Here is a 7,676-nt window from a genome sequence, read left to right on the forward strand (position 1 = left end):
TTTCCACTTATTTTATTGGTCACACAAGTGCACTTCATATAAATAAGGATTGTTTTAGCGGTATTCAGATACAGTTGCAAACGAGAACTTGTTCTCAACTAGCCTACCTGGTTAAATAAAGGTGAAATAAAATACAAATAAAAATACAAGACAAAGAGAAAATGTTCACAATTGGCTGACGACACCATTTTATTTTTTAAGATCATAATGAAGTCAAAGCTATTGAGTGTATTAATGCCTTCACACATGTATCATCTCTGAATATTAGGAAATGTGAATTATTTGCGTTGAAAAGATGTGACTTTAACTCAGTATGTAATATCCCTGTAAAAGATGTGATCACACATATTGGTATTACAGTTAGCAAAGATCCGAAAGAAAGGGCCAGCTTCTATTGTAGAGAGAATTTGAAAGAGATTTAACTCCTGGTTATTAAGAGATCTTTCTTTATCTGGACGTGTACTTTTATCACAATCTGAAGGTCTGTCCAGATTAGTTTATACCTGCCTTGCCTTGGATGTTCCTCTGTCAGTAACTCAAATGGTTGATACTAAATTATTTAACTTCATATGGAGGAATGAACCTTATTATTTAAGAAAAGCGGTAATATGTAGCACCCAAGGTGAGGGAGGGTTGAATGCTCTGGATTTTAAAACCTCTAATATAATATTTTAAGATTAAATGGATACAAAACTATTTAAGAAATAAGGGTTGCATCTGGAATTATCATCCCTAATTTAATATTCCAACAAATGTGTGGTCTAGAATTCTTACTGAAATGCAACTTTGATATGGCTAAAATCCCTATTAAACTTGCAAACTTTTATAAACAAGTACTTCTAACTTGGAACCTGATGTTCAAACACAATTTTTCCCCTCATAGGTGTACAATCTGGAATAATAAAGACATAAAATACAAAAACAAGTCTTTGGTTTTCCAGAACTGGTTTGACAACAACATTATTGGGGTTAAACAATTTATTGAGTAATGATGGACAACTATATGATTATCCAGAATTTATTAGAACACACAATGCTACATTCACTCCCAAGGAGTTTCAAATGATTGTTAGCGCTGTCCCTAAAGGTGCTATTCTTCTTTTAGGAGAATATAACAATACTCCAAGTGCAACTGTTGAGGATTTTGTAGCCTCAATGCAATTTAAAGGTATTGACATTTTAAACTATAAATGGAATAACCTGTATATAAGGAAACTATGTTACTATTTCCTCTGCTAAAATGTACTGGAATGCAGCCCTGGGACAAGTGAACTGGAACAAAGTTTCGTTATCTGGTAAATATTGTATATCTAATGTGAAAGAAGTATAATACCAACTCATTCATAGAATCTACCCTGTAAAGACCTGTAGTATACACCGATTTAAAATAGCTATTGATAACAAATGTGTGTTTTGTGATTGTGACCCAGATACTCTTCACCATTTATTTTGGGACTGCTCTTATGTCAGAAGATTTTGGTGTGAATTAGAAGATTTTAATTTTAAAAGAAACAACTATCAATATTAATTTGAAAGACTGATATTATGTTTTATTTTGAACCAAATTATATGGACCCTGATTTAACTTTCATTGTTAATTTGCTTATTTTTTATGGAATATTCTTTGTCCATAAAATGAAGTGGGCAGAGAACAAACCCTTCTTCACATTATTTAAGATGGAATTGAAATATTATTTTGAAATAATCAGTAAAAGCAATACGCACCACAAAAGTATTTAACAAATTGAAAATGAATCTTGATATGTAAGTCTGTTAGGTTTATGTACTCTTGATTGTTTATTTCATTTTTTTTTGTATTTTGTGTTAATACATAAATAAAAAAAACTGTTAGCTTGCTAACTTCAGGTAACGTCTAACGTTAATCATTTCCTTTCACTTCTGCCCACTCTCACCATCACAACTTAATTTGCAGCTAACTGGTATATTGACACGCCTCTCTTCTCACAGGCTTTGCGTTGACACAAATATGGTGAAGATCTTTATTGGAAACCTCCCTAACGAGGTCGAGAAGGATGAGCTCGAGGCTCTGTTTACTCAACATGGTGCAGTGACAGAATGTGCAAAGTTCAAAAACTATGCCTTCGTCCACATGGATGACCGTAAATCTGCCACCAAAGCCATCCGCAGCCTGCACCTCTTAAAGCTTCATGTCAGGCCAATCAATGTGGAGCCAAGCAGGGGAAAGAACCAGGGTCCGGTGAAACTTCACGTGGCTAATGTGGAGAAAGGCGAAGAAGATGCGGAGCGCACCTTGTTTGAGGAGTATGGCACATTCACAGAATGTGCTGTTGTCAAAAACTTTGCTTTTGTCCACATGTCCAACTCTGATGAGGCCATGGATGCCATAGAGGGATTAGACAACTCTGACTACCAAGGTAAGAAACAAAGACCCTCATTTAATATTCACTATTAAACTGTTGGGAAGTTTCAATGTTAAATATGGACTTTAGTTTTGTGTGTCACTGTCTGACTGGTAATCATGGTTTTCCTCTTTAGGCAGACATCTTCACGTTCAGATATCAAAAAGACGTCCCAGACGGGAGGAAGAGGATTACGGCCCCCCACCAAATAATGGCGCATACTGGCCAGCACCTCACGGCTACCCTGTGGACAGGGGGGAGCCGGAACCCCCTTATTACAGAGGTTGCATGTCAGGGGGGTACCCTGGCCTCCCTTCACCCCCTCCCCCTACTGGCCAGCACCTCACGGCTACCCTGTGGACAGGGGGGAGCCGGAACCCCCTTATTACAGAGGTTGCATGTCAGGGGGGTACCCTGGCCTCCCTTCACCCCTAGACGAGCCCCATACCCCCCAGAGCGTGCTTATGAGCGCGAGAGTGGTGGATTACTATGAGAAGTATAGCGCTCGCCCTGCCCTTTACGGTTGCTTCTCAGGCTATGGAGATGAGAGGCGAGTTGGCTCCATACCCCCACCACCACCCCCTTCTGCCATGGTTAGGGCGCGCCTTGCGGCCTCCTCTCTCGCCCGGTATGAGCGTCACCCCCTCCCACCTCTGTCCTCCTACTACGCCCCTGACCACAGTCCCATCAGGAGACCCTCTCCTCCCTCCACACCCCGCATGGGTTACGGCTACTGCTATGAGCGCTTACAGCTCTCTCCTCTGTCCAGGACTGCAATGTACAACCTACCACGTTCCAGGGACCCCTACGCTGACAGGGTCCCTCCACTGCCTCCTGCACGCTACTCTCACTGAACGCACACTGGCGTTTGACTCAAGGTGAGATATCAGAGACAGGGTATTATACTATGCAAGTCCACTCCCTATCTAGCTCCATTTTTTTTTTTTTTATATATATCGAATTGGGGATAACCTCACGTTGACGCTTAATGTCCAAGGACATTGTTTCTCCATCTCCTTAGCCTTTATAAACTCTCCAAATCTGCTTCAACTGAACAATGTCAAATCGTAATATACCTTTATAAAGAATGCAGGGCATTTTTCTGAACCTGAGCGCGTTCATCCATGAGTACAATGCGCTTTGACTTGTGTGGTTTGCTCTCTTTCCAGGTTTAAATTATCTGCCAAGATTGTCGTTGTCTCCTGATGCACGTGGCGCTATACCCCACTTCGCCTGTGGCCGATTGCGTTGCGTTCACCTGCGATTTACTGGAAGACTCTATATTGCTTGCGGTCACTCCATACTTAAAACAATAATGTAATGTTAATGGATGAAAACCTAAACTGTGACATTTATGAATGGAATATTTGAATAATAGTTAAAGAGCAATTTATGTAATTTTGGTAAACCTGAATGTTGCGAAGATTGTGGAGATATCTTTCAGAAATTTAAGAGATGTATCTAGCTACAGTTTGAGAAATAAACCACACAATAACGTTTTAAGTATAACTTCGCTTTAATTGGTTTGGTCTTGGCTGTAGGTGGTATTTACCGATATTCAAGACGTTTTGCGACGTAACTGTCGTGATTTAACTTAACTACCAATGTATATTTGATTTGTTAGACATTTTTTGTTAAATGATATGCCAATTTTTATACCAAGATACCCCAAAGCTGCGTTTATGTATGATTTTCTTTTCTTTACAGATGACGTTTTGATTTCAGACAAAATACTCTTTGTCGTCATGGGAAGCCAATATGCATCAGCACTAACTTAATCTATGCCATTTCAGTCCATTCTACTGAAAATACGTTTTAGTGTTTAGTTATTTTCAAAGTAATGGGGGAAATTACCCACTTTATACATTTGCCATCGCAAAGTTCAAAATGTCATCTCTTGTGATCTCAAAGCGCTTAATTGCTCAATGACGCTTCCCATCACTCAACCACTAGATACCCTACCATGTTCCTCACCGTCACACTCTTAAATATATTTCATGTTTTGGCTTTTGCTCTCCCATTTATGACAATATTAGCCCTGTTGTTCTTAGCACCTGCTTTTTGTAGGTTGTTAGAACCATGATCTGTGGATAGGTGTTGTGGACACACTGTACTGTAGGAGACTGCTGTTCTGAGGTAAGTAAGCCTGGGTGTCTTATACTGTCCAATGAGGATATATGGAGGTAATGTTACATTAATTGATCATTTATACAGAAGTATAATTTATCAAATGAAACAGTGGATTACATGTTTTAAGAACATTCTGCCAATCCCCCTCACCTACTTTAAATCCCATTTGACATACTTTGCCCATGCTTAGTATCTTTTTTGTATCCTTTTCAATCCAACTGATCCCCGTCTTGTTTCTACAGTCCTCTAGGCCTCGTGTTCTTTCCTTGCACAAGAGGTTGGTACGGAAGTGGAATTCTGCTCAAAGGTATTGTGAAATTATTTTAAGTGGAATTGTGAAATTGTGTAGGTGTCGATAATGAAAATATTAGATTAAGTCTGGTCGTTTATACTAAATGTCGGATTTATTTTTAATTGTATGGACACATTTTCCCCTGCTTAGTAGACCCTTTATAATTAAACTTGTCTCCATCCTATTTCTCCCATCTCTTCCTCTCTAGGCCAATTTAAAGGCAATGCTACCAAATACTAATTGAGTGTATGTAAACTTCTGACCCACTGGGAATGTGATGAAGGAAGTAAAAGCTGAAATATATCATTCTCTCAACTATTATTCTGACATTTCACATTCTTAAAATAAAATGGTGATCCTAGCTGACCTAAAACAGGGAATTTTTTACTAGGATTAAATGTCAGGAATTGTGAAACTGAGTTTAAATGTATTTGGCTAAGGTGTATGTAAACTTCTGACTTCAACTGTACATATCATAGAAATACTTGGAGATAGCCCTACGGGACCATGGATTGTGCTGTTGTGAGCTTATTGGTCATGCTCCTGTCTGGGGTGTGGCATAGTGTTTCTCCTTCTGAAGCCACATTGGTTGAGTGTGGCACTGGGAAGACTTGCACTGTGACCCTACTCAGCCTTAACCCTGCCACTCTGGTCTGCCCTGGTTCCTCCCTACACCCTTTGATCAAGTGGACCATCCAGGGAATCTTGGACACAGGCTACAGCTCATCTCCAATAGTGATCCAGACCAGTAGAGCCCCCAACAGTCTGCTGAAGGCTGACACCACCAACTGTGAAAGAGTGAATCTCCCCTAGTGTTACCTGCTGTGGACTTGGAGCACTCCGAAACCAACAGGCAAAGGTTTGGCTTGGGTCTGCAGAGAGCTCCAAGCAGGCAAAGAAGGAACATCAATCTATGGAGAGCTCTGTGACTATACTCCAATATCCAATACAGAGCTCTGGTCAGGATAGAACCAGGGGGTGAACAGGTTTTTCAATCATCCCTTATGGTGGCCAGCCAGACTCGCCCTCAGGCTCCTGCCTCCGCCTTTGAGACACAGGACTAACCTCGCATCTAAACTCAGCATGCTCGCCAGTGAACCTCCTGCCTCTTTCTGCCCATGCGCAACCCTTAACCTCTGACCACATCAGACCAGCGAACCTCTGGCACAGTTTTCGACTGATAATGACCTCCAGTCACGCCTCAGAGGTGGAGAGCATAACCTTGTCTTCACTGACACCTGGGTCTGGACTCTATACCTGCCAGGTGCGGGATGTGACCCTGGCTCAGTTTGAGGTGCAGGATGTTTAGTTAAGTGCCGATATCACACGCATCCCACCATGGGCAATTGCCCAGGGAAAACTTAAGTGTGACTGGGGGAGGTGTTCACAGTATGGGGTGTGTGGCAGGGTTGAAATTGCTGTGGGGAACTTGGAGAGAGGAAGAGGATTGGGTGAGTGTAGTTACATTGGAGACATATCCTTACTTATATTTAAGCAACATTTTCACACGGTGTCCCATTGCCTGCCATCAATGCATGACAAAGTGAAAGTTTGACCTGTGTGAGTAGATTTGCCTCAGAGGCAAGAGCAGCAGACTACTACAGGTTTACGTTTTTCTATCTGTAACAGTGAGAGGTGTGGTGTCATTACAGCCACTAGAAGTGCTGTTTCCTAACTTCCTTTGTTCTACTTAGGTTGTGCTATACACAGGTCCTCAATGTGAGCACAGGAGAGGGGATCCCAGGTGCGGCCCTTCGGTCTGGGGTGGTTCAGAGACGACTAGAGAAATTACAAGGTTTCTTCATTGTCCTGGGCCAAGAGGTCATCATAGAAACATGTTGCCAGGACTGTCCGACCTCTTGTCTGCATGACTAGGATGAAATTCCCACTCCGCGGATCCTCCATCGGTCACTCCTGAAGCCTGTTGACATCACAGCCTCCTTGGATACTGTGCTACTGTGCCCCTCTGTCTCTGTGTACAGGTGAGCTGATGCCCATTTCCACTTCAGGGGCTCTTTAAGCTTTCAATAAGCCATCTACTACACATCAATCAGTCAACACATTTATAATGGGTGATTCATGTATGTTATCAAAGTATAACGGGATGTTTCAGATCCAATAACCAGTCTAACAATGCTACTACATTGCAGTATTGGTTCTAATATCTTTTATATTCTTTCTAATGACCTCCCTGCCCACAGCCCTGTATACTGGGAACGAGATGCACTGCCTCTAACCCAGCTGGACCTTTTGTAAGTCGCTCTGGATAAGAGCGTCTGCTAAATGACTTAAATGTAAATGTAAGAACAGCTCCCACTCTCTGGATCTCTCACGGGAGAAACGGCTACCTCATCCACCAGGCCTCCCTGTCTTGACTCTGGAGTCTACCGCTGTTTCCAGGGGGGGTGGCTGAGAGGGGGTTACCTCCTCCAGGCCCAAGTTGCGCTGGGCCATACTGGCTTCAGAGCTAGTTGCCCTGTCTCTTCTCCTTCTCTGCCTTCATAGTTCTATTTCTGGTTAAATTAGCCAGGCAAGAGAGTGTAAGAGGGGTTGATAGTCACCTAGGGATAGGGGACCTTGCCAATATGTCTTCACCGACTACAAGTCCTTTCATTTGAAGTTACTATGGCCTATTGTGATTCAGCTAGGCACTCAATGAATAAATATGATTGTGAGAAGATGTGAGCAATTTAATTTTACATCGTTTGACTGGCTCACTAACTTCAGCTTCAAGATAGAGAAAATAGGGGTCATATCATCTCACATGCAGGTAGACTAAAACATATACAGGTATAGCCATTTTTCAGAATGTGCCTTTGTTCCTCACAGGTCAAATTTGTTGCTTGTACTTGCCAAAGCCTTTAACACAATAA

The 7,676-nt window shown here is 41.7% G+C and overlaps 1 pseudogene; it reads left to right on the top strand.

Annotated features, from left to right (window-relative positions):
- Positions 1–1,987: 1,987 nt before the first annotated feature.
- On the top strand, positions 1,988–3,297 carry LOC115138012 (RNA-binding protein 4.1-like; annotated as a pseudogene).
- Positions 3,298–7,676: the final 4,379 nt, after the last annotated feature.

Source organism: Oncorhynchus nerka, linkage group LG12 (assembly GCF_034236695.1).
Source record: "Oncorhynchus nerka isolate Pitt River linkage group LG12, Oner_Uvic_2.0, whole genome shotgun sequence".
Lineage (NCBI taxonomy): Eukaryota > Metazoa > Chordata > Actinopteri > Salmoniformes > Salmonidae > Oncorhynchus > Oncorhynchus nerka.